This window comes from Odocoileus virginianus, chromosome 27 (assembly GCF_023699985.2).
Source record: "Odocoileus virginianus isolate 20LAN1187 ecotype Illinois chromosome 27, Ovbor_1.2, whole genome shotgun sequence".
NCBI lineage: Eukaryota > Metazoa > Chordata > Mammalia > Artiodactyla > Cervidae > Odocoileus > Odocoileus virginianus.
The window spans coordinates 8308502-8334352 of record NC_069700.1 but is presented as its reverse complement, the minus strand read 5'-3'; the positions used below and the strand labels follow the sequence as shown (position 1 = coordinate 8334352).

The 25851-nt window shown below is 44.8% G+C and overlaps 1 long non-coding RNA gene across 1 annotated transcript; it reads right to left on the bottom strand.

The window, feature by feature from the left end:
- Positions 1-13152: 13152 nt before the first annotated feature.
- On the bottom strand, positions 13153-21340 carry LOC110124540 (uncharacterized). Its single transcript, XR_002309810.2, has 3 exons — positions 21124-21340; positions 14772-14845; positions 13153-13471 (listed from the first exon to the last, which is right to left on the bottom strand). It is a non-coding gene; the product is annotated as an uncharacterized lncRNA (long non-coding RNA).
- Positions 21341-25851: the final 4511 nt, after the last annotated feature.

The window sequence follows — 25851 nt, the reverse complement described above, 5'->3', positions numbered from 1 at the left end:
GCTGACAGCGGAATTTGTGTGGTATGGGTTGGGGAGGGGACAGGTACCATGTCCGTGGAAAGGAAGAGAGGTAGGAAGAGGAAGCAGAGGAAGAAGGGCAGGGAAGTAAACGAGATCTGTAGGACCATCATATGGCTAAATGGGATTTTAGGGACCATCTGAGCCCTTCATTTCATCGAGAAGTTCAAGAGGCAGGGAAGCTGGCGTCCAGTCCTACCATGCAGTGTGTGAGTGCTGGCATGCTGCTGAAATGTCAAGATCCCTGCACTAGACCTCTCTGGACTTCCACATCCCTTTTGCACAGGCTCAAAAGTTATTGACCGAACAACAACAACAGCCAAAGTTATTCTGTTGCCTATGCAGGGAAAGAAAAGTACACTCCAACCTGGTTGTAGGAGGAGAGTTTGTAAAGTAATTGCAGGGCGGGGGGAGGGATGTAGGGAACCCAAGGGAGAATGCAGTATACCAGGTAGATAACCTGTAGGGGATCACTGTGACCCCTAGTGTGGAAGGAGCAAGGTTAGGAAGAGGTTATAGAAACCTGGCGGGAGAAGGCTCTCGGGAGAGGACCGTCTCATAGGAGACATGAACTTTGGCTGAGAGGCTCAACCAGCTCACAGTGGCCTGCTAGGATGACTGATATGTTCTGAATTGTGCTTCTTCCAAATTCTTATGTTCAAGCCGAATCCCCCAATGTGATTATATTTGGGATAGGACCTATAAGGAGCTAATTAAGGTTAAATGATGTCACCAGAGAGGGCCCTGATCTGATGGGATTGATGTCCTTATAAGAAGATACAGCAGAGAGCTGGGTTTTTCTCTTTCTGCCAAGTGAGAACACAGCAAGGAAGGTACCCTTCTTCAAGCCAGATGTCACCAGGAACTGAATTGGCTGGCACCTTGATCTTGAATTTCTAGCCTCGAGAACTATGAGAAATATGTTTCTGTTGGTTAAGCCTCTGGGCCTGGTGTTTTGTTATGGCAGCCTGAGCTGACTGAGACCCTGGCTTCCTCCCTTCATCATCTGCTGGTGCTCCCCCCTGGCCAAACCAACCAGAAGTCAGAGTTTGATGTTGTCCTTACAGGCCAGCATTTTGGGTAGAAAAGGGTGGGTCCAGAGGGATAAAACATATACAAGAGTCCATCTGTTTTGGATGCTAGGAGTCTTTTTAAGGTTTTAGTGTCCCCTCGTTACAGCCACTGTGACTCTGCCCTCACTAATACACTTGATGCGGCTCTAAGGTGAAGTAGCCCATCTCCCTTTAAATTCCAAGTTACGATTCTCCAAGGTCAGTTGTGCTCTGGCTCAGGTTTTCAACTTAGATGTGAGACTTCCCTGGTGACCAACTGGCTAAGACTCTGTGCTCCCAATGCTGGGGACCCGGGTTCAATCCCTGGTCAGGGAACTAGATCCCACATGCCGGAACTAAGAGTTCGCATGCTCCAGTTGAAAGCTGAAGATTCCACGTGCCACAACTAAGACCCAGCACAGCCAAATAACCACCCCCATCCCCAAACCGCAAAATACTTAGACGCTAGTTTTATATCAACTCAAGAACATTCTTGCTACCAGGGAAACTTATTCACTAGATAGATCATTGACCTCAGGGGTTTGGCCCATGGTTCTAACATTAGCTTGTCAGGTTATTAGTTCTAACATTAGCTCTGACACTTTCAGAATGCCTCCATGGCTGTCCGCTTCCTTAGTTATGGAATGGAGATTATGCTGTTCATTTATCACCCAGGGTATTATGAGTAATACTTCATAAAAAATAGTTGTAAAGCATCTGGCAAATGCAGGCCTTCTGCCTCGAAGGCTGAGTTAATACAGTAGCTCTCTTGGCACCCTGAATCTCTAATGATTTGTAGATGGGCCTTTTTACTGAAGGGGGCTTGACTTTGGCATGATCTGCCTGAGCTGATGTCTCCCTCTATCTTGATCTTGAGAACTCAGTGCAGGTTTATCCCTTCCCTTCCGTCTGTGCTGAACATCCTCCTGATGAAGAAAACATCCGACCTGTGAGGTAGGGGAGGAGCAGAGGCTCCTCCCACCCACCTCGACATTTCTATTCTTTTTCCAGAAGAGGTGCTTCTATCCATGCTCTGGTGGTCGCTGGAGCCTAGAAATGTTAACAAGGAGACTTGTTCTCATGTGACCAACATCATGTTTGCAAAAAAACAAAAAAAACACCAGCAAGCTGGAATCATGCACTGATATTAAAAAAAAAAAAAAGACTCATGACAGTTCCTGTGTTAAGTCCATGTCACACACATATATTAGTACTTGCTCATTTTGATGCCCGACATCCCGCCTGGGAGACCATTATTTAAGCACACGACTCTTGACCCTTTTATTTCAGCACTTTCAGAAGTTTGCCAGAAAGTGCTTGCCTGTGCCAGGCAGTCCTTAACATTTCCCTCTGGGCAGCCTCAGCTCTTCCGTTCAGTCTCTTTTGACCATTAATCCTTCTTTTAGCCTAAGCAACTTGATAAGGGAGAGATCTGGAACACTTTCAAGACCAGACCTCTTTTCCTAAGGAGCATAAATCTGTTAAGAGTGTAGTAATAGTATGAGAACACAGTTCAAGCACATTTTTTAAAGTTAAGTTAAAAAATGGGTGTCAGGACGATGAGAGAGTCAGTGCTGTCACCTGAGTCATTTCACATGCAGTAAATTGGCTGGTATCAAAACCCACTTACTATGCTGGCATTCAAATGGAATGTTTGAATAAAATTGCAAGGCAGTTATCTCTTAATGTGGCCACCACCGCTTCACCAGCTTTAGACGTCCTTTGAGATGCTGGTGGAAAGAAGATAAAGAAGAAAAGGAGAAAGTAAGGGAAGTAATGATGTGAGATAGAAGATGGGAGGGAGAGGAAAGGGCTGGAATCCACACCTGCTCCATGCTATGTGTATTGTATCATTTAACTCTCAAGAATATGAGGTCATTGAATTCTCATGACAGCCCTGTGTGGTAGGTTTTATCCTAAGTGTACAGAGGAGGAAGTGGGTATGTGGAGAAGCTAAGTAACGAAGTTGTTGCTATTCAGCCGCTATGTCATGTTTGATTCTTTGTGACTCCATGGACTGCAGCATGCCAGGCTTCCCTACCCTTCACTGTCTCCCGGAGTTTGCTCAAACTTATATCCATTGTGTCGATGATGCCATCCAACTATCTCACCCTCTGTCGCCCCCTTCTCCTCCCGCTTTCAATCTTTTCCAGCATCAAGGTCTTCTCCAATGAGCTGGTTCTTCATATCAGGTGGCCAACTAATTGGAGCTTCAGCATCAGTCTTCCAATGAATATTCAAGGTTGATTTCCTTTAGGATTGACTGGTTCAATCTCCTTGCTGTCCAGAGGACTCCCGAGTCTTCTCCAGCACCACAGTTTGAAAGCATCAATTCTTTGATGCTCAGCCTTCTTTATGGTCTAGCTCTCATATCTGTACATGACTACTGGAGTAACAAAGTAACATTCAGTTAAAAAATGTGCTTGGGGAGAAAATCTGAATCTGTATTGACTTGACTCCAGAGTCCACTCTTGCCACGAGACCATGCTACTTTTTCTGGTGAGTGGAAAACGTGCCAGGGGAAGGAAAAGAATCCAGAGAGAAAGCCTGTTATCTGAGCCAGTTTAAACAGATGCAGACAGAAGAACATCACTTGGAATACAGTCAATTTAGACAGAGAAGAGAGTGAGAAGGTACCTTGCAACCTCCCTGGAGTAAACCAGATGTAAGAATAAAGTAGCACAGCAAGAATGCTTGAGTTGGAGAAAGGAGTCAAGTGTGTAGAATATGTGATGTCAACTTGGAAAATGCAGGAGAGCCTTAGTGGAATACTTAGATCCACAAAGTAACAAGATTTATGCTTACTAAAAAAACAAACCGAATGCTTTAATGAGATGAGGCTGTTGGGAGAGAGTGAACCTATTTTGTGTTTGGGAAGGATGTGAATTACTGGGGCCAAAGAACAGAATTCTAAGTTGGCCTGCCAGCATTCTGGCCCTTGGTGTATATACATCATCTCCTAGTTATTCCATCAAACACAAATCTAGGTGCTCCAGAAGAGGGATTTTGTGGGTCTAATTAAGGTGTCCAATCAGTTGACCTTAACATAGGTAGGTTTTCAGTCTTAACAGTATAGGTCCTTTCAAAAGGCAAGGTTTTCTCTGGTTGGTTGTGAAGGAGGATATCAGAGAGACGTGTTCTGGCTGGCTTGGAGGAAACAAACAAGCATGTTGTGAAATGTCTATGAGGGCTGATGCCGGCTGATGGGGGCTACATGAAAAAAAAAATTGTGGACAGCACCTGACAGAGGTCCCCTCCTGCCAGCTAGGATGAAAATAGGGACTTCAGTTCTCTATTCACAAGGAGATGGATTCTGCCAAAACCTGTAAGCTTGAAAGAAGATTGAACCCCAAGTGAGAATTTAGCCCTGGTTGACATCTTGATTTCAGCCCAATGAGACCCTGAGCAGAGAATCTAGTTACTCTGTGCCCAGACTTCTGAATTACAGAAACTCTAACGTTAAAGTGGTGGTTGTTTTAAGCCACTGAGTTGTGGTGACTTGTTACATAGCAACAGAAAATAATACATGTATATTTCATTTCTCTGGTTTTCTCTGCAATCCCTTTTCAGGTGTGGCAAGTATTTTTATTTCCTTTTGATATTGAGGTAACTGATGCACAAATACATTGAATAACTAGCTCCCGTTTATTTAACTCATTAATCAGAGCTGAGAGTAGATTGGTTCTTTTGATGCTTATAGCAATATACTTTTGGCTCTGCCATAACCTGCATATCCTAATTTGCTCATGCATGCTCTCCTTACCAGGACAATGCATTCCATCATGTTTGGTTCAATGGAGGAAGTGTGACTAAGGGGGAGAAGGTTACAGGGAAAGAAGTCAGGAGAGGGGCATATGACAGGGGGCTCCCCATCATTAGAGATGGTTCGTTTCTGCCTTGTATCCATTTCCCTTTCTTCTGTGGCATATTCATCAATGGCTGTCTTCATGGCTGTCCTGAACAACGACTATGCTTTCAGTTTCCTTTTGGCCAAGCCTGGCCACGTGACCAAGTTCTGGCCCATAGTGTCTGGAGAAGGGATGTGGGTAGCACTGTTAAAGAAGAAAGTTACATCCTCCCCTTTGTCCTTCCGCCTTCTCTCCAGCTGGACTTGAGATGTGAAGGGACCAAATGGTCTGAATACAGCATCCTAAAGTTGGTGGGACCATGAATCAGAGGAACAGTTGCCATCAAGCTGGTAGCTGCCAGACGGTTTTGATTGCTCCCTAGCCTGGATTGTTCTGTGAGAAAGAACAAACTTCTACCTGCCTACGCCGCTCTCATTTCAGATCTGTTACATCAGCCTTACCTAAGTCCTGGCTAATGCACATGCTTACCGGAGCATCTGGGAACAGTCTGTGCATTGTCCAATTGTGACGATGTGTGTGGGAGCCGTGCACGTGGAGCTTGACCTGTTCTTGCTCGTGATTTGGGTGAAACTTGCAGCTTTGCTCTTTTTCAGTTTCTCTGACTTACCCTCTACTCTTCCTTTTTAAGAACCCAGCTCAGCGTTGTTCACTCTGGTCCCTCTGGGTCCCCCAGTGTCCTCTTGTATGTGGTCTTCGGACCCCTCGTGTGTGTCTCCACAGTGGAACAGCACCCTGGTTAGAGGCTTTTTTCCCATCGTGGCCCTTACCACCTGGGATTGAAGTGGTCCCATTCCTGGGGTCCCTCCCTGCAGGGCTGTGAACTCCCTCTGGGCAGAGCTATCTCCTGCTGTACCAGAGAGCCTGTTCCATATTAAGTCCACAAAGCATACTTGTGAAGTGCTCATACATGTGAATGAAAGAAGGAATGGAGGAATGCATGAAAACATTGTAAAGTGGGGTGTTTATAATGATGGCCTCTCGTTACGGCTGAAAACTCACTTCCCTATGTGTTTGATGTTGGCCCATGTGGGACTTTGCAATATGGATGTCTGATGTAATAATGAGGTTTTATTTGGGAGGGACACGCTGCACATTTAAAGTTAAATGCCCTTTATTCTTTATACAATTGGAGCTTTCAAATCAAGTCCTAATCACAGAACTTTCCATCCTACTTTTCTGTCATTCTCCTTGTCCGTTGCCTTCTACCCTCAGGAAATCCCCTGTATCTGTAGCCCTTTATTTTCAAGAAGTAATCATGTAGTAAATCCCATCCCACTGAGTCAAATTTAGGTCATCTTTTATTTGGTCAAAATACAGTCTTACTGGCAAGTGGTATCACTATTATTCAGGAACACACATATTGTTTTACTTACAGCTATGTAGTATTTTATGTTCTCATATAAATGTTATGCCTGGATTATAGCTGAGGCAAACTGGACTCCATTTATTTGAAAAAATAATGGGAAATCAGGTTCATTCTATTCACCTTCCTGACAGTTTTCTATTTCTCAAAGGGGCCCTTCTTTGGACTACAGGGGGGCTGCTTTGCAAATAGTCTCTCCACTGACTCTCTGGGACAGCTTACTTACTGGTCTGCAGGAAGCCCTCAGCTAGGGGAGGGGGAGAGGCCAAAAAAATCTGTAACACGGAGGAAGAGCAGGAAAGTTGCTCAGCTCAGCTGGTTGGAGGAAGCATTAGTCATTCAGTCGTGTCTGACTCTTTGTGACCCCACAGAATGTAGCCCGCCAGGCTCCTCTGTCCATGGGATTCTCCAGGCAAGAATGCTGGATTGGGTTGCCATTCCCTTCTCCAGGAGATCTTCCTGACCCAGGGATCGAACCTGGGTCTCCTGCATTACAGACAGATTCTTTACCCTCTGAGGTAAAGAAGAGGAAGAGTGGACAAAACTGTAAAGTTCTCTTGGGCTAGAGAAGGTAGGTGATTAGAAAAGGGAGGTAGTTAGAAAAATGAGGACACTTCCTTTGGGCCAAGTGTTCTGAAAAGATGGAAGAATGCAATTCCAGTAGTGGACATGTGTATCATCGTTACCATGGTCCCGTGGTCAGAGAAAGGCTGTTTAGGGTTTTGTGTGTCTGTATCGGCGAGTTATCACTTTGCCTACGCTCCCATCACTAGCAAATGGTGAAGCCGGAATAGAAGTCTGGCTAAACACGTGCTTGCCTATTCCATGGCTATATTTATGCTTGTTACCTTCTACTTACCCATGTATATACATATGTATGTATACACATCGCTATTTTTGTGGCGATGCCTGCAGGAACATAGTCCTGGAACTTCTTTCGCAGAATTACACCAACAGGAATGGCATTCTGGAACCTTGTTTTTAGCAGAACTCAGTTGTCTGTATAATGAAACACATGCTACATACAGATGCAGTTGAATGTTCAAATCTGAAAATATGCTCATTTATGCGCACTTCCCTTCTCCTTCTGAAGGAGCAGGAGCCACGATTTTGTTAGAAGTCTTTCTTGAAGGAGTGTGCCTTCTCCAGAGTCTGAAATAAGGCCCGTACACCCCACAGGCAAGCCTGCAGGGGAGCTGCCCGCAGACGAGGAGGAGCTTTGTCATTGGACAGCCACGTCCCTTTTCTGCCTCCCCAGCACCTGGTAACCGTCTTTCTGCTTCCTGTTCCTACGAGTATGAGGCTAATTTGGACACTTCACATAAATGAAATCCCAGAGTTTTTGTCCTTTTGTGGCTGGCACATTTCACTTAGCATCATGCCCTCAAGATTCATCCACATTGTAGCCTGTGACAGGAGTTCCTTTTTTTTTTTTCTTTTTTTATAAGACTGAATAATATTCCATTATGTGCATATAAGAGGAGGCCATGGCAACCCATTCCAGTATTCTTCCAGTGGTGACATGTATTGGCTTCACCTGGACTTAAGTTCCCCCTTACGCCAGTATTCTTGCCTGGAGAATCCCAAGGATAGCAGCAGAATCCCATGGACAGAGGATGCCTCCTCCCAACCCACTACCCTGGGGGGCTACAGTCCATGAGGTCACAAAGAGTCAGACATGGCTGAGCGACTAAACACACACAGCACATATGCATGTAACACGTTTTCTTTATCCTCTCATTTGTCTGTAGACATTAGGGCTGCTTCTACCTTCTGGCTATTGTGAATAATGTTGCAATGAATATAGGTGTGCAAATAGCTTTTCGAGAAGCTTCTTTCAATTTTCCTGGACATATCCAGAAGTGGGATTGTTGGACCATATGGTAATTCTGTTTTCAGATTTTCAAAGAACCTTCACACTGTTTGCCACAGTGGCTGCATTTTACACGGGTGACATTTCCACCAACAGTGCACAAGAATTCCAATTTCTCTGTATCTTTGCTTATTTTATTATAATTTCTATTCTTTGAAAGTGCCCTAACCAAAGGATGTGAGATAATATCTTATTGTGGTTTTGATTTATAATTTTCTAATGATTGGTAATGTTGACCATCTTTTATATTCTTGCTATTCATTAGTATATCTTCTTTGTAGAAAAGTCGGCTCAAGTCTTTTGCCCATCTTTACATGGAGTTGATTTTTTTGTTGTTGTTGTTATTGAGTTGTAAGAATTTTTATATATTCTGGTTATTAACCTGATATCAGATAATCAGATAAACGATCTGCACTTGTTTTTTCCCATTTTGTAGGTTACCTTTCCCCTTGTGGATTGTTTCTTACACTGTGCAGAAATTTTAAAGTCTGATGTAGTCCTGTTTATTTTTGCTTTTGTTGCTTGTGCTTCTTGTGTCATATCCAAGAAATCATTGCCAAATCCAATGTCATAAAGCTCTCCGCCTTGTTCTAGTACAGAAGTTTTATAGTTTTAGTTTAATGTGTAAAGTCTTTAATTCATTTTGAGTTAATTAAACCCAACTTCATTCTTTTGCACGTGACTATCAGGTTTTCCCAACACCATTTGTTGAAGAAACTCTGCCTGTTATCACAGGACTGTTTTCTCCCTGTGTGTTCCTTTCCACTTCTTATAAGGACACCAGTCATATTGGATTAAAGGCTCACCATGCTCCAGTATGACCTCATCTTAACCTAACTAATTATATCTGCAGTGACCCGATTTCCAAATAAGGTCACATTCTGAGGTTCTGGGGACTGGGACTTCAACATATGTGTTTTGGGAGCACACAGTTCAACCCATAATAGTCTGTGTCAGGCACTGAGCTAGAATTTCAGCATCTCATTACTCCTTACAGCAACCTTATGAGATTGATGATTATTAAATTCAAGGGACTTCTCTGCCATTCCAGTGGTTAAGAATCCACTCTCCCAAAGAAGGAGCCATGGGTTTGATCCCTGGTTGAGCATCTAAGATTCTGCATGCCACACAGGGTGACACCCCCCCCCCCAAAAAAAAAAAAGTTTCTTCATTAGGTGGATAAGAATGCTGAGCTTTAGAAGGACTCAGCAACTTGCTCGGGTTTTCGAACTGGGGAGATGTTCTCCAACAACTTGACTTTGCAAATAACTTTGAGTTTGACAATTAGAGGGGAACTTTACTTCTGGTGGCTCAGACTGTTAGGAGTCTGCCTTGCAATTCAGGAGACCCAAATTCAATCCCTGGGTCGGGACGATCCCCTGGAGAAGGCCATAGTAACCCATTCCAGTATTCTTGCCTAGAGAATTCCATGGACAGAGAAGCCTGGCAGGCTGTAGTCCATGGGATCACAAAGAGTTGGACAAGACTGAGTGACTAACACTTTCACTTTTACTTAAAGAAAAAAGATTCTTGGCATCTCTTGCACATTAGTGTTTTAGTGATGGTTTTTGATTCAGAGATTTTTAAGAGGGTCAGTTCGCCCCGGTCAGAAAGAATATTTCCCATAGGTTGGAGCAGGCCTGTTTGGTGAGATTTGTTCCCATTCCTTGCAAGTACGAGTACAGTGTTGACCATTCAAAGGGATTTGAGTTTGGACCCAGCAGAAGAGAAAGTTTGGGAATCTAGGACTTAGAGAAAACCCAGGGAAGATTCAGGGGCATGTAAGTTGTGATTTTCCTGTTGTACAGATGATGCATAGAAACATACACACAGAAATATATAAGACCCGAGATGAACACAGGGCTATAGTCCTTCATGGAGGAGGGAGAAAGTGGCCAGGGAATCTGTATGCTTCCAGCCCTGTCCTTTCCCAGTCCTTTCTGTCTCTGGCCTTCTAAAGACTGATCATATTGGGGAAATCGAGGCAATTCAGTATTTCCCTCCACTTCTGTCTTAAAATTGTTTTCAGGAAAAAAAAAAAATATATATATGCATATTTATAAGCCAATGAAGCCTGAGACTGCCTATCTGACTCTGTTCAAAAGTATTTAGATCTTAGCAGAATGCAAAGACAACAGAACTGAGCTAGATTAGTTCTTCTCACTCCCTTTCTAAAAGTAACACACAAAAATGTTTTTAATTAGAGTTTATATGGGGGCTTCTCTGGTGGCTCACTGGTAAAGAATCTTCCTGCCAATGCAGGAATCAATCAAGCCCTTGGTCCCAGAAGATCCCGTGCACTGCAGAGCAGCTCAGCTACTGATCCTGTGCGCTAGAGGCTGGGAGCCACAACCACTGAAGCCTGCATGCTCTGGAGCCTGCGTTTCTCAGCAAGAGAAGCAACTGCAATGAGAAGTCCGTTTGCTGCAACTAGAGAGTAGCCCCCAGTTTGCTGCGACTAGGGGCTCCCCTGGTAGCTCAGCTGGTAAAGAATCCGCCGGCAATGCAGGAGACCCCAGTTCAATTCCTGGGTCAGGAAGATCCGCTGGAGAAGGGATAGGCTCCCCACTCCAGTATTCTTGGGCTTTCCTGGTGGCTCAGCTGGTAATGAATCCACCTATAACGCAGGAGACCCCAGTTCAATTCCTGAGTCAGGAAGATCCGCTGGAGAAGGGATAGGCTACCCACTCCAGTATTCTTGGGCTTTCCTGGTGGCTCAGCTGGTAAAGAATCCACCTGTAATTCGGGAGACCTGGGTTCGGTCTTCTGGGTTGGGAAGATCCCCTGGAGGAGTGAAAGGTTACTCACTCCAGTACTCTGGCCTGGAGAATTCTATGGACTGTATAGTCCATGGTGTCGCAAACAGTTGGACACAACTGAACAATTTTCACTTCACTTGCTGCAGCTAGAGAAAAGCCTGAGCGGCAAAGAAGATTTAGCACAGCCAAAGAAAATGAAAAAAAAAAAATTATATGGAAATCAACAAAGTCAAGAAGATTCAATGGGAGGCCTCCTGGCTGGAGTAGGGTCGGGAGCCTGGAGCTGTTTGGCTTGCTACTCCTTGGGGCATCCTGTGAGGACCCCTTACAGGATCCCAAGGGCCCTGGGGAGCCCAATGACAAACCATTGGCTAAGGTCACCTTTGAAATTCCTTGAGTGAGGAAAGATTTCCAAGACACATTAAGAGCAAAAAGTGAGACAGAAAAGCATGGGTGGTTAAGGTCCCCAATTCTTGCCATGTTTCTGCTGCTTCACCTGTATGTAAACATCCAGAGAAAGGATTAGAGGAATCCACATACCTGGGAGAACAGGCACTTTTGCAGAGGAATTAAAGAGAAGAAATCAGGAGGGTTTTCAACTTAAACTGTTGGAATTTTTTTTTCTTTGCAGTGTTCATACATTTAGATGTTATTGAATAAATTGCAGTAAATAAATAAGCATAAAATATGTAGAAAATAAAGTAAAATAAATGGTAAAGAAGATGCTAGAGAAGACTCTTGAGAGTCCCCTGGACTGCAACGGGATCAAATCAGTCAATCCTAAAGGAAATCAACCCTGAATATTCATTGGAAGGACTGATGCTGAAGCTGAGGCTCCAATACTTTAGCCACCTGATGCGAACAGCTGACTCACTGGAAAAGACCCTGATGCTGGGAAAGATTGAAGACAGGTGGAGAAGGGGACAACAGAGAATGAGATAGTTGGATGGTATCACCAACTCAATGGACATGAGTCTGAGTAAGCTCCGGGAGATGGTGAAGGACAGGGAAGCCTGGAGTGCTGCTGTCCATGGGGGGTCACAAAAAATTGGACAAAACTAAGTGATTGAACTACAACAAAGAAGGAGTTAAAAAAAAAAAAAAAAGCACAACCCTCTGAAAGCCTGTACTATGTCTATAATGAGAAAATTTCAGTTATCAGTTCAGAGCTTGTTGGGAGAGTATATTTGTTTGGATCAAACAAGAAGTTATTTCTTAAATATAAGCAACCACATAGTGTACCGTTAGTAGCTTTGAGACGATCCATACAGTTCTAATTTATCTGTATGTATTGACCTCGTGTGATTCCTTCAAGGATGAGATGATATAAGATTGAAAGTACCTTGAACAAAAACGCCCTTCCTCCCTCCTTCCTCTTCCCTTAATCAGTAAGAAGCCATATTTGACCACAGGGAGACCCTGGCCCAGTGAGGTTTGAGACTATAGTGAAAAGCATTCATCTCTCTTCTTCACTCATATAGCTGGACAGGTCCCAAGAATGGGGACCTGACCCTAAAGCCCAGAGGGAAACTGAGTGGACTATTTTTTAAAAGAAGAGTCTCTAGCTTGCCATAGATCTCACCACCTGCAGCCTAAAGGTTTCTATTTCAAAGAAGGCATGGAGGTGTGCAGGGCAAATGCTCTCACTTCCTGTGGGTTCCCAGTCTCTCCGTGTATTTGCAGTTAAAACCCGCCATCGTTCAAGTTTGTTGCAGTTCCAATAAGACCTTGTCTCTGCTGAGTCAGGACCAAGGTCTGGTCCCTTTTTCTGTGGCATCTTATTAAACTACAGCCAAACTGGCAAAGGGAACTTATATCTGCAAACTGGAGCCTGCCCTGAGGAGCCAGAAAAAGCATTCACTCGCTCATTCACACTGTCGTTCACCGAGTTCGTACTATGCACCAGCCGCAGTACAGTTACTAAAGATGAAAAGATGACTGTGACAGGATCCACAAGCTTAACCTGAAGGAGCCCACACTCTAAACACGGTGGTATTTCTGAGGAATCACAGACTACGAATTTAGAGTCAAAAAGAAATCTACTGATACCACTTGTCCACTTCTTAGAAAGCTGGTCTTGTTAGAGAGTAGACAGGTATAGATCTAGTTCTGTTAAAAATGAATGCATTAGCATGCATATCTTGAGAAATTATAAATAAGCCTTAAAAAATTCTTGTTTCTTTTTCCTCAATTCTAGTGGGAGTGCATTTATTTTTCTCTTATCAAATGAATTAATTGACAGGAGGACATTTATTTGAGTGTGTAGAAAACTGCAAAAAGTCAACAAACAAACAAACAAACAAAAAAACTCCAGCAGGAATGTCCTCTCATTTCAACAGCACTGGTCCAGCTAGAAAGGCCATTCTTGGGACCACTGGAGAAACTGGATATTATGTAGTCATGTTCTGTTTGTGTTAACATTCCTAATGTGATTGCTGCACTCTGGCTTTGTGGCAGGAGGGCCTTGTTCTTGGAAGTGCTGAAGTTTTTATGAGTGATGTGTCCTGACATCAGCAAGAAACTCTTAAATGACTCCGCTGAAAATAAATTTAAAGTAAATAGAAATAATTAAAATAATGTGATGCAAAGAGCCAATTCATTAGAAAAAAAACCCTGATGCTGGGAAAGGAGGAAGGCAGGAGGAGAAGGGGACGACAGAGGATGAGATTGTTGGATGGCATCACTGACTCAGTGGACTGGAGTCTGAGCAAACCCCAGGAGATGGTGAAGGACAGGGAAGTCTGGTGTGTTGCAGTCCATAGGGTCACAAACAGTCAGACATGACTGAGTAACTGAACAACAAAATAGTGTGTGTGTTATATATATATCTATATATAGAGAGAGGTGTGTGTGTGTGTGTGTGTGTGTGTATAGAGAGAGAGAGAGAGAGAAGGAAGTAAATATGCAAACTGGTAACAATTGGTGAATCTGAATGAGGAACACGTGGGTGTTTGTTATACTCTCTTTGGAACTGTAGGTTCAAAAGTTTTTACATTTAGACTCAAGAGTGAGTAGAATAAAACCTGAGGTCTCTGGCATGGTGATATCTCCCATCAATGGAACTTTTCCAAGTTTCTGTCACCACATAGACCTTTCACTGTTGGGCGTACTATGTGTCACCTCTAGAAAAAACGGGGGATTTCATAGATTCTGGATCCAGCACCTTTTTTATTCATTCTGATGTGCTCTGCTGATCCTGTTCATTAAAACAATCAATGCCTAGGTCACAGTGGGAACTCTGAGGATACCAGTTGGTTGTGGTTTATTGTGAATCATTATACTTGTCATGCCTAAGCACCATGGATTCTAGAATCACTTTTTAACAAATTTAAAAAAAATGCAACTACAAAAGAAAAGAGTCTATCAATTATAAAATGCCATCAACTCTTAAGATTCATGGCAATATGAGAGATGCAAACATTTGAAAAAAATTCCACTTTTTAGTTTGCTGCAGCTTCATGTATCACCCAAATTATAGGCAGAAGCAGGGCACAAAGTGTGGGTGAAGAGAGGCAGATCCCTGAGCATCGTTGGCGTAGGTGTCAGGGAGCCGGGACGCCCAGGGACAGGGCCTGGGAATACCCACCGTTAAAACCTAAGCACACAGAATGTGTTCCTAAGGAGAGCTACAGCTCATGAAGCTGAGTTTGACCACTCCTGTTCCTGCTAGCGTACTAAAAGCCAGGCACTTTGCATACACAGTCTCATTTTATCTTCACAGCAAACTTGTGGGGGATTTATTATTAGCCCCTCTTTGCAGACAGAGAAACCCCAGGGCTAGAGAGATGGAACGCCCAGTGCCCAGTGTCACACAGGAAGGAGGAGGTGGGGCTGTACCTCACAAGCAAGTAGACAACTGGTGTGAAAATCCACAGTCTCACCACCGTTCTGCTCACGCTTGGCTCCAAATGCTAAAAAGAAAAGCACCAAAGAAAAGGGCTGTCATTATATAAAATTAAAAAAATAAGAACATGCATAGAATAAAGTCTGAAAATCTGGGTCATCTCGAAGCCTTCCCAGATCCTCCTCCATTAAAAATCCACCCCCTTCCTACCCCCACACTCCCAACTTTGCTTTGCTTAAGCTTTCTCTATAGCGCTTGCCACCATCCACACTGGTGTATATGTCTTTGCTTAGTGTCTGTTGCTCCCACCAGAGTATAAACCCCAGAAGAGTTCTGCCTTTCTTTTGGTCATGGCTGGGCTTTTAGCACCTACATCGGTGTCTAACACATAGCAGAGAATCCATTGTTATTTGCTATATGAAAAAGTGAATGGGTTCTAGTCCTGCCTTTATCATGTAGTAGACGGTCAGTCTAATTTCAGAGCTCTTGGCCTTACCCCGTCCTTTAAACTGCCTGAGACCCTCTTGTTGGTAGCAGCCCTTCTCCTCCTGAGTCTCTCCTGTAGCTCTTTGCAGTGGAAGACTGCGGATCTTTGCCATGTCAGTCCTTCTCTCTGTTCTTATCATGTCAAAATTAAAGCTAGGGTTCCTTTGTTGTTGGCACTAGCAGTTCCCTTCCCGGCCCTCCTTTTTGGAAGTGTTGTCCAGATGGATAACTCCCAGGGGTTCCTTGGCTCAAGGGTGGACGAAGCAAAGGAAGAGAGGGGAGGCTCGGAGCCAACCCCCTGGGGGGACCACCAGGCTGTCTCTGCAAGGGGCCCTCAGTGCCAAGCAGGACTCCCTTCCCAGGCTTTCTCCCAAGTTACTTATCCTTCATTCTCCAAAGATGCCCTGCCTCCTACTTCCCAGAGCAAGTAAGGGTCCCCCAAACCTAGCCACCCAACTGAAGCCCTCCTCCCTGTGTATGCCTCCCTGCCCCTCACTGTCCTGCCCAGCAGAGCAGGAGCCCCAACTCCTTCTGCTGCTCTTCTGCCCCTTCCCTGAGGCTTTGGTCTGGCAGTTGTCCCCTCTTGTCTGTAGCTCCTATGTGTGGCTTTCTAGCGTGTTCTTCCCATCAGAATTTAAACTTTGGCTTAGGTTTCTCCTATTTGAAAGGAAAAAAAGGAAAAAGCGTCAATATCACCTTCCAGTAGCCTGCTGGGCTCCTCTGCCCATGAAGTTCTCCAGGCAAGCGTACTGCAGTGGGGTGCCATGCCCCCCTCGAGGGGATCTTCCCCACCCAGGCATCAAACTTGCGCCTCTTGCTTCTCCTGCAGTAGCAGGTGGGTTCTTTACCACCAGCACCACTTGGGAAGCCCTACATGCATATGTATGTGAAAGTGAAAGTCCCTCAGTCGTGTCTGACTCTTTGTGACCCTGTGGACTATACATTCCATGGAATTCTCCCGGCCAGAATACCGGAGTGGGTAGCCTTTCCCTTCTCCAGGGGATCTTCTCAACCCAGGGATTGAACCCAGGTCTCTTGCATTGCAGGCGGATTCTTTATCACTTGAGCCTCAAGGAAAGCCCGCATATGTACACACACACACACACACACACACACACACACACACACATACACATTATATGTGTGTGTACACACACACACACACACATATAATTTCCCACTAATACACATATATTATCACATCATCACACAGGGCCTGAACATTCCATTTTGTAAAGGGACTGCTCTCTGAGCTAGTAATAAATGGAGGCCCCTAATTTGTTCCTTATGTCATGTTTCTTGACCTTGAATTTCTGAGATGGGGCTTTGAGGTTTATCACCTTCAGGGAGGGAAGAGCTGGCCCTTCGCTGCTTTAGCAAGACAGTTGGTTTGGCGGAGAAGACCAACCTCACTGGTTTCCTGAGGCCTCCTCCCAACCCGCTCTCATGCTGCTGACACAGGGAGCTTTCTAAAGAGCCAATGTGCTCACCTTGCTTAAAACTCTTCCGTGAATCATCGCTGTCCTCAGGAGAAATCCTGAGCATCCTGATGTCATTTATAAGGCGCACCTTCACTGGCTCCTCCCCCGCCTTCTACTCTCAGGGCCGACCGTGTGATTGTTAACCATCAGCTGTCCCTTCCTGTGGGGGTGGGGAGAGGATTCCACCTTCTCTGCCACTTTACTGTCAAGCTTGGCCACACGACTCGATTTGGCCAATGAAATGTGAGCAGCAATGGCCCTTCCAGGCAGAAGTTTAATGTACAGCTCACTTTCCCTCCCTCAGGAGACCAGTAATGTTCCACGTAGAGGTTATTTCTACCATCTACCAGCTCCTGGAGTGAATACGAAATAAGCTGGCCACCCGCTAGTTCTCATTGGACAAGTCACGTTAGGGAGAACTGGACCCTTGTTCTAAGTCCCTGAAATTTGGGGGTCACTGTGAGGTCACTTGTCCTCTGTTCTGGCTGACGTACCTTTGCAGCCTTATTTCTCACATATATTCTCTAGCGTATACTCTAATCCAGGAGCTTGCAAGGGGTTTTTTAATCCACCCACAGTAAGCAATGTATTTTACATCATAACTTGTTACTCACCTCATAGATATACATAGATACTCAGATAAATTAAACAGAAGCTCTACAAAAAGATCCTCTTGGCATGCAATTCACGCTGATACATGCTGTTCTAGTCCATTTAAGTGAAAATGCTGGTCAGGACCCCCATGTTGATTCTGTGACTCATTTATGAGTCATGGCTATGTTTGGAAGACATGGCACCACCTGCTTGGAAACCTTACTTGCCTTCACAGGCTCTTAGGGCACAGTTAGGAAGACACCTCTTCCAGGAAAACTTTTACTACGTGGTCCAATAGTACCCAGTAGCTTACTATTTTGTACTTGGCTCTCTCTGTTGTTCAAAAATGCAGCTATGCTTTATTTAAGGCTTCCCTGCTGGCTCAGATAGTAAAGAATCTGCCTGCAATGCAGAACACCCAGGTTCCATCCCTGGGTTGGGAAGATCCCCTGGAGAAGGAAATGTCAACCTATTGCAGTATTCTTGCCTGGGAAATCCCATGGACAGAGGAGCCTGGTGGGCTACAGTCCATGGGGTTGCAAAGAGTTAGACATGGCTAACTAACTATGCTTTTTTTATTTTGAGATGTGCTGGGTCTTTGCAGCTGTGCGCAGGCTTTCTCTAGTGGCTGCGCTTGGGCTTCTCGTTGTGGTGGCTTCTCTTGTTTCCGATGGAGCACAGGCTCTAGGGCTTGATGGCTCAGTGGTTGTGGCCCCCAAGTCCAGCTGCCCCGAGGCATATGGAATCTTCCCAGACCAGGGCTCGAACCTGAGTCCCTCATACTCTCAACCACTAGACCAGAAGGACAGCTCTGTACTTGTTTTTTTTTTTTTTCCTGTTTCTTTCTTTCTTTTTTTTTAAATTTAGTACAAAACACATAATACAAAATTTATGATCTTAACCATTTTCAAATGTACAGTTCAGTGGTAAGCATATTCACATTGTTGTGATGTAGAGCTCCTGAACTCTTTCTTCTTGCAAATCTGAAATTCTAGACCCACTGAACAAAAGCTCCCCTTTCCTTCCTCCCCCCAGCCCCTGGCAACCACCATTCACTTACTGTTTCTATGAATTTGACTACCTCAGATGCTCATACAAAATCTTTTCCTGATTCGCTTATTTCATTCAGCATAGTGTCCTCAAGGTTCATCCATGTTGTAGCATTTAACAGAATTCCCTTCTTTTTAAAGGCTGAGTAATATTTTGTTGTAAATAATATTGTTTGGCTATTGATTCATCGATGAACATTTGGGCTGCTTCTATCTCTTCATTATCTTGAGTAGTGCTGTGATGAAAATGAATACGTGTGCAAGGATCTTTGACATCCTGCTTTCAATTTTTTTGGATATACATCCAGAAGTGGGATGGTTAAATCATAGGATAATTCTTTAATTTTTTGAGGAACCTCCATACTGTTTTCCATAGCAATTATACCATTTTATATTCCCACCAGCAGTGCACAGGGTTCTGATTTTTCTCACATCCTTGCCAGCACTTGTTATTTCTAGATTTTTTTTTATAGTAGCATCCTATTCAGTGTGAAGGGTTTAACGCTTGTATGTATTCTTCAAGTGCCCTATGAAGTCCCTGAGGACAGGAATAATTCTTATCATTGGTGGCAAATCCAGCATTAATATGGTATTTACCATACAGTGTGTGCACAGTAAATACATGTAGTGTGAAGGAAAGTGCTTGGGCTGATGCTAAAATATGTCCACAAATTCTTTGTCACTGTTCCCTTCAAATCATGGTGCCTGATTTCCCTCCTTTTCAGGGTGGGTCAGGCTTACTACTCTCTCCTGGCAAATGGATGTGGTGGAAGTTTTGCAATGTGATTTCTGAGGCTGGGCCATAAAGCGGCTCCGGCTTCTGTGTGGCTCTCTGTCTTGAATCACCCACTCTGGGAGAAGCCAGTGGCCACGTGAGGACACTCAACAGGCTGATGAAGCAGCCACATGTAGAGGAGCTGAGGCCCCCTGTGAACAGCCCAGGTGAGGCCTCTGAGATGTGGGTCCTTAATCCTCTAGCTCCATTCAGGCCTTCAGATCACTGAAAAGTGAGAGTGTTAGTTGCTCAGCTGTGACCCCGTGGACTGCAGCCCGCCAGGCTCCTCTGTCCGTGGAATTCTCCAGGCTGGAATACTGGAGTCGGCAGCCATTTCCTTCTCCAGGGGATCTTCCTGACCCAGGGATCAAACCCGAGTCTCTTGCATTGCAAGCAGCTTCTTTTACCACGTGTGCCACCAGCCCCACGAACCATCTTGAACCAGAACTGCTCAGCTCTCCAGTTTCTGACCCAGAGTGAGGCTGAGAGATAACAAATATCTAGTGTTGTTCCAAGCTGCTCAGTTTTGGGGTGATTTGTTACACAGCGATGGATAACTAGTACACTCTCAGATAGTCAAGTTGATGCTTGTAGAAATGAGGTAAACTGCTCTGGATTACATGGCTAGTGAGTGGAAGAACTGAGTCTGAAACACACAGCTCTAAACTCCTAGACTGCATGACCTTAGCGAAACACAGGGCTTGGGGGGGACCGTGTTCTGGCCCCTCACTGTAAGGGTCCCTCTGGATTGGTACCACGCCACAGTCCCACAGCATCGCTACTCTGGGATTCACATCTTGGGCTGCATCTTGGGCACTCTCCTCATTATTAACCTCCAAACAGTACTTTGGAAAAAAGAGCAATTGGTCCATTTTATCTAATTAAAAAAAAAAAAAGTTTCCTTTTTTTGGCCTGATCTCCTTGACCCTTATTTTGTTTTCTTGCTTCTCTGGAGTTTTCTTTACCCTAGTCAATCATCTGATAACAAAGCTCTCTTGCTCCTGGCTAGAACATGTCAATGGTTCTGTTAGAACAATTACGCTTCATTTCAGGGTGAGCTGATTTCATGACAGCTTTCTGCATCACTCGTGTGGAATCAGAGCACTCAGGCTGCCCAGCTGAGGCCTGGAAGCCTCCCCGACGAGCACTCCCTTTGTCTCCAGGCCCTGCATTAGCTCTCCTTGCCCTCTCTGTCTCACTGAGGTTGGGTCACAGAGTTTACACCCCTTCTCTCTCCCTTCAAATTGCTTTCCTCCTTGCTCCTGGGCTTCTCTGACAGGTTCCTATTTTAGGCTACATTGTGTTCCTGGGAACTCAGCCTTTTCTCCTCCAAAGATGGATTTACTTATCCATCTAATGGGTATAAGGGTACCTATCCAGCAAGGCTGTTCTGAAAGCTAAATGATAGAGCATAGTAGCAGCCCCAGTATGGTGTCAATATTCATAAATGAGAGCACTTTTAAAAAAAGTCTTTAATTTGTTACAATATTGCTTCTTCTTCTTCTTTTTTTTATGTTTTGGTTTTTTGGCTGCAAGACATGTGGGATCTTAACTCCTGCACGAGGAGTCAAACCTGCAGCTTCCAGCATTGGAAGGTGAAGTCTAACCACTGGACTGCCAGGGAAGTCCTAAGTGAGAACCTTAATCAGGACAGTGTTGTTTCCCCATTCACTAGGAACTCTGTTGATAATGGGATAGTTCTCTTAGCCCATTATAGAGATCCTGCTCTATTTGTCATTTGGTCTCTGAAACTGCGGCTTCTTCCTTTTTTTCCTTTGGCACTGTAGCAGCTGTTGCCTTTTCCCATCTGCCATTTGGGATTCATCTTCCTCTTCTGCTCCTTTCCCCAGCCACTCAGCACCACGCTACTCCTTCCCACCTTTTGGTTTTGTCTGTCCTCTTGTCTAGGTTTTCATTGCCCTCCCCAAGGGCCACAGACCCCTCTGCCATCTGTCCTTACCTGGCCCAGCTGTTTCCAGGTCACCTAATCCTTTTACTTTATTCCCTTCCCAGGTAGCCAACAAATGGCCATATTTTCCAAGGAACACTCACAGATGCCTCCTCCGTCTCTTAAAAATACGTGACACTGATGATTTAAAATGACTCTGGCTCCTTCAGATGCCTCCTCCAAACCCTTCACCCCTAGTTCCCATGGAGGGAAAGGGTCTCTCACCAGGTCACCAAGGAGAACATTCTCCTGAAGGCACACTGACCACAGTCCTGTGTGATGACAGAATTCTCCAAGTTCTAATCTATCCGGGCTTTGCATTATAGTGGCCAGAGCTGTCTGAAGTCCTCAGGGGCAATCTGAAGGGCCCATCTGACCCCTTCTGAAGTTTATCAGTTGTTGCTAATTACCTGGGAACATGGTATTTTCTAGCCAATTAATAGGAGGAGCTCATTGGAGGTTAGATAACCTGCTAACATTTTAGACTGACTTCAGGAATATATGGGGCTTCCCTGGTAGTTTAGTCAATAAAGAATCCACCTGCAATGCAAGAGACTGCCTGTGATGCAGAAGACCTGGGTTTGATCCCTGGGTTGGGAAGATCCCCTGTAGGAGGGCATGGCAACCCACTCCAGTATTCTTACCTGGAGAATCCCATGGACAGAGGAGCCTGGTGGGCCACAGTCCATAGGGTCACCAGAGTCAGATATGACTTTTTCCTTTTTCAATACATTCTCCACAGGGTTAGAAGTTAAGGATGATATCACAGAGCAAAAAATATATATCTACTCCCCTTCCCTAAATTCTAGTCCAGAGACTTTCAAGCAAATCAGGAAGTTCCATAAGAAGCTGTGGAAATAAAAGAAATTGATGCTCTCTTTTGTTTTGTCAGGAGTCTGCTCCAAGTGCTGCAGTAACCCAGCGATCATAGGCCGCACTAGTGTTTTCAGGGGACCAGAGTGGATTAGAGGGATAGGATGGGAGGCAGAGACACAAGGTTGTCATTGGCACAGAAAGGCAGGCCACAAGGCAGACCTCCTTCATCTCCTGCCTCTGCACTTAATGCGTTGTGTGATGTTAGGCAAGTTATTTAACTGGACTAAGCGTTGAGTCGGCCTCTGAAAGGGTAATGTTGACGCCCCCTTCACTGGGCTGTTTACGTGGAGTGATGTCACACACAGCAGCACCCGGGACCGCGTGGGTGACGATGTGGGAGACCGTGTGGGATGAGGGACCCCGGTGGGAGTGAATGGATGAGGGACCCCGGTTGGAGTGAGGGTAGGTTAGCGCTGGGGCAGGCAGAGTTCTCCTCTTGAGTGGCCTGGGCTTTTCTGGTCTGATCTGTGTCTGATCACTCTCGAACTGGGATTAACAGTGAATTTCAGGCAAGGTTATACGATTCTGCAGGGCAAAGCTGAACAAAGCCCACTTTACTGCCTACTTTATAGCCTGTGACTTTTAATGGCTCCTGCAGTTGACAGTACTTCTCCCTGAAGCCAAAGTGAACTTGTTATCCTGCAGTTTATTTTGCATTTAAATAGCACTTTGGTTTCCAAGGTGCTTAACAATCATTAATTCATTCCTTCTCCCGCTAGGTTCGACTCTTTTCTTTCTTTCTTTATTTACTTATTTTTGCAGAGTGGGGAGGTGGCTAAAACCCGGAGATTTGCCCAAGGTCATACAGCCCTGGTGGGGGAACTGCAATCCTGTTCTTTTTCACATCCTGGTGCTGTGTTAAGTTTGCAGTAGCCTGTTACTTCTCATTGCTCAGGGGGCATCAGGCAAGATCAAAAGATGTTTGGGAGGGCTTCCCTGGTGGCTCAGTGGTGAAGACTCCGCCTGTCAATGCAGGAGGTGTGAGTTCGATCCCTGATTCGGGAAGGTTCCACATGCCGTGGAGCAATGAAGCCCACGTGCTACAGCTCTTTAGCTTGTGCTCTAGAGTCGGGGAACTGCAACTACTGAGCCCGCGCCCTAGAGCCCGTGCTCCACTATGAGAAGCCACCGCACTAAATCAATACACCACCACGAGAGAGTAGCCCCTGCTTGCCGCAAATACAGAAAAGCCTGTGCAGCGTCAAAGACCCAGGACAGCCAACAACAAACAAACAAATAAAAGATGTTTGGGGAAGGATTCCCAAAGTGTCTACTAGAACGGCTCTTCCTCATTTGGGGAAATTATGGGAGAAATTTTCATATTCCTACCCTAAAACCTAAAACCTTAGGATTTTGAAAGTCCATATTGATCCTAAGGAAAGTTATCCCAAGGAGTTAAGGTCCTTTGTTTGAGGTCACTTGGAGTCAGTTTGGCCATGGCTCAGACGTTGACCCAGTTATTTGGGCAAAATAACTAGATCAGATTTCCCCCTTCTTTCATAGAACTGATTCGTTTTATAAGAAAATCACTATGTCTCTCTGAAGTGAGAAATGATCCACCCATTACTCCCCAAATATCGGTCCATTCTAGCACCCACCCCTCCTCCTCCCTTCCTCCGGGTCTGCAGCCCTGCCAGCTCCCATCTCTCGGAAGCTTACACAAGTCTGCACGTGGACTTCGCACCCTTTTTCTCTGCCCCTTCCCACCTACCTGATGTCAAGGTATTGGTTTTTTCTACCTAAAAAAATTGTTAATGTTCATATCACTCTCAAATTATTTGCTGGTAACAGTTCAGAGGCTAACGTGTAGATTTATCCACATGCCATTAATAGAGATTTTTAAATCTCTCTCTGTAGTTTCTGCTAGTCAGTTCTGTTGAGTAGTGAAGTTTTTCCTTTGTTGCCATTTGCTCTTCTTACTCATTTTTCCTTTTTCTCTCGACCTAAAAAGCTTAGTTTAGAGACTTGCTACTTTCCTTTGCATGGTGAGTCTTCTGTGAGTACCATATCTTAGTTTCTATGGCCGTCTGGTGCTGGGAGAGTGTGCGTGCGTGCATGCCAAGTCATTTCAGTCGTGTCTGACTCTGTGCGACCCCATGGTCTTTAGCCCGCCAGGCTTCTCTGTCCACAGGATTCTCCAGGCAAGAATACTGGAGTGAGTTACCGTGCCCTCCTCCAGGGGATCTTCCTGACCCAGGGATCAAAGCCGCATCTCCTATGTCTACTTGGATTGGCAGGTGGATTCTTTACCATTAGCGCCCCCTGGGAGGGGGACAGAAAGAATATAAGTCAGTCCTTGTGCTCCAGGCAAACCTAAGAGCCTGTAGACCTAAAACACCGGAATGAAGAACTCTGGCCCCTCCTTGACGTAACCTTTCCTCTGTCACTGCCATATTCCCATGGTGCCTTGCAGTATCTATTTTTCCATTGATGTTTCCATTTTCTGGAGATTATCCAGCTTCGGTTAGGGGAGTTGATCAATATCTTTCACCAAGAATGTCTGGGTCTTTTGGATTGTTTTGGTCTTATTTATTTTTCCCTCTGAAGAGTGATTTCCTTTAAGCTACTCAAGAGCAAACTCCAAGGACAAAGGTGAACATTCAGAGAATGACAGGTGACTGGTTTGTAGCAAGATGGGGAGGAGAGATAAATGCAGGTCTTGCTTTCTGCAGGAGCTCAGGGACACAGTCCTGTCGCGTCTGAACTGGGGATTAAATGCGAGGTTACTACCTCTAGAATACCCAGGATTGCTGTGAGATTTTAAAAGAATTTGGCCTTACAAACTTGAAAATTCCCTGAGCTCTGTTTAAAAATAACTTCCAAGCAGACAAAATGAACATCAAGAAAGTGGTGGGGGGAAACAGTCAAATGAATGACTCATTATAATGATAAACATTTATCAAGAAGTTACTATGAATCCAGCACTGGGAACATGGAGATAAATAAAACAGAACTTCTGCCCTCAAGTTCTCAAGTAAGTGGATTATAGAACCTGATGAAAATTATGATAGAAATATGAATAAAGCACAGAGTAACTTGAGCCAGAGACGGTGGACTATGTAATTAAAGTTCCTAGGGGGATAATAATTCTGAACTAAGTCTCAAAGAATAAATAGGAGGTCACCAGTTGGGCAAAGCTGGACATTATTGGTACGGAGTTTCATGTGATCCTTAGTGGACTCCAAGAGTGGACTGCCCCTTGGGAGACGACAGTAGGTCTACACTAAGAATGTTGCACTTGATTCCTTTAGGTGAAGGAGAATTAAGGAAGGGTTTTAAGGGATTTGAACAAAACTGCTTTGCTTTAGTTTAGATAGCAGCTCTATACTAAAAAGACATAGAACTTATTCACAGTTCTTTTTTTTGGTAACTCCTCATTGTGCTCTGTATGATGATGGTTCCATTGTTATTAGCATAATTGAGTTTTTCTGTGTGCACACACACGGATGGCTGTTGCTGCTTAGTCACTAAGTCATATCTGACTCTTTTGAGATCCCATGGGCTGTAGCCTGCCAGGCTCCTCTCTCCCATGGGATTTCTCAGGCAAGAACACCGGAATGGGTTGTCATTTCCTTTTCCAGGGGATCTTCCCGACCTGGGGATCAAACCCGGGTCTCCTACGCTGGCAGGCAGATTCTTTATCACAGAGCTATCAGGGAAGTAAACGTCCATAATACCTTTGTTATTGATTGAAGGCAGGAGAAGGAGATGACAGAGGATGAGAAGGTTGCATGGCATCACCGATTCAATGGACATGGATTTGAGCAAACTCCAGGAGAGAGTGAAGGACAGGGAAGACTGGAGTGCTGCAGTTCATGGGATTGCAAAGAGCTGGACTTGACTTAGTGACTGGACAACAACAAC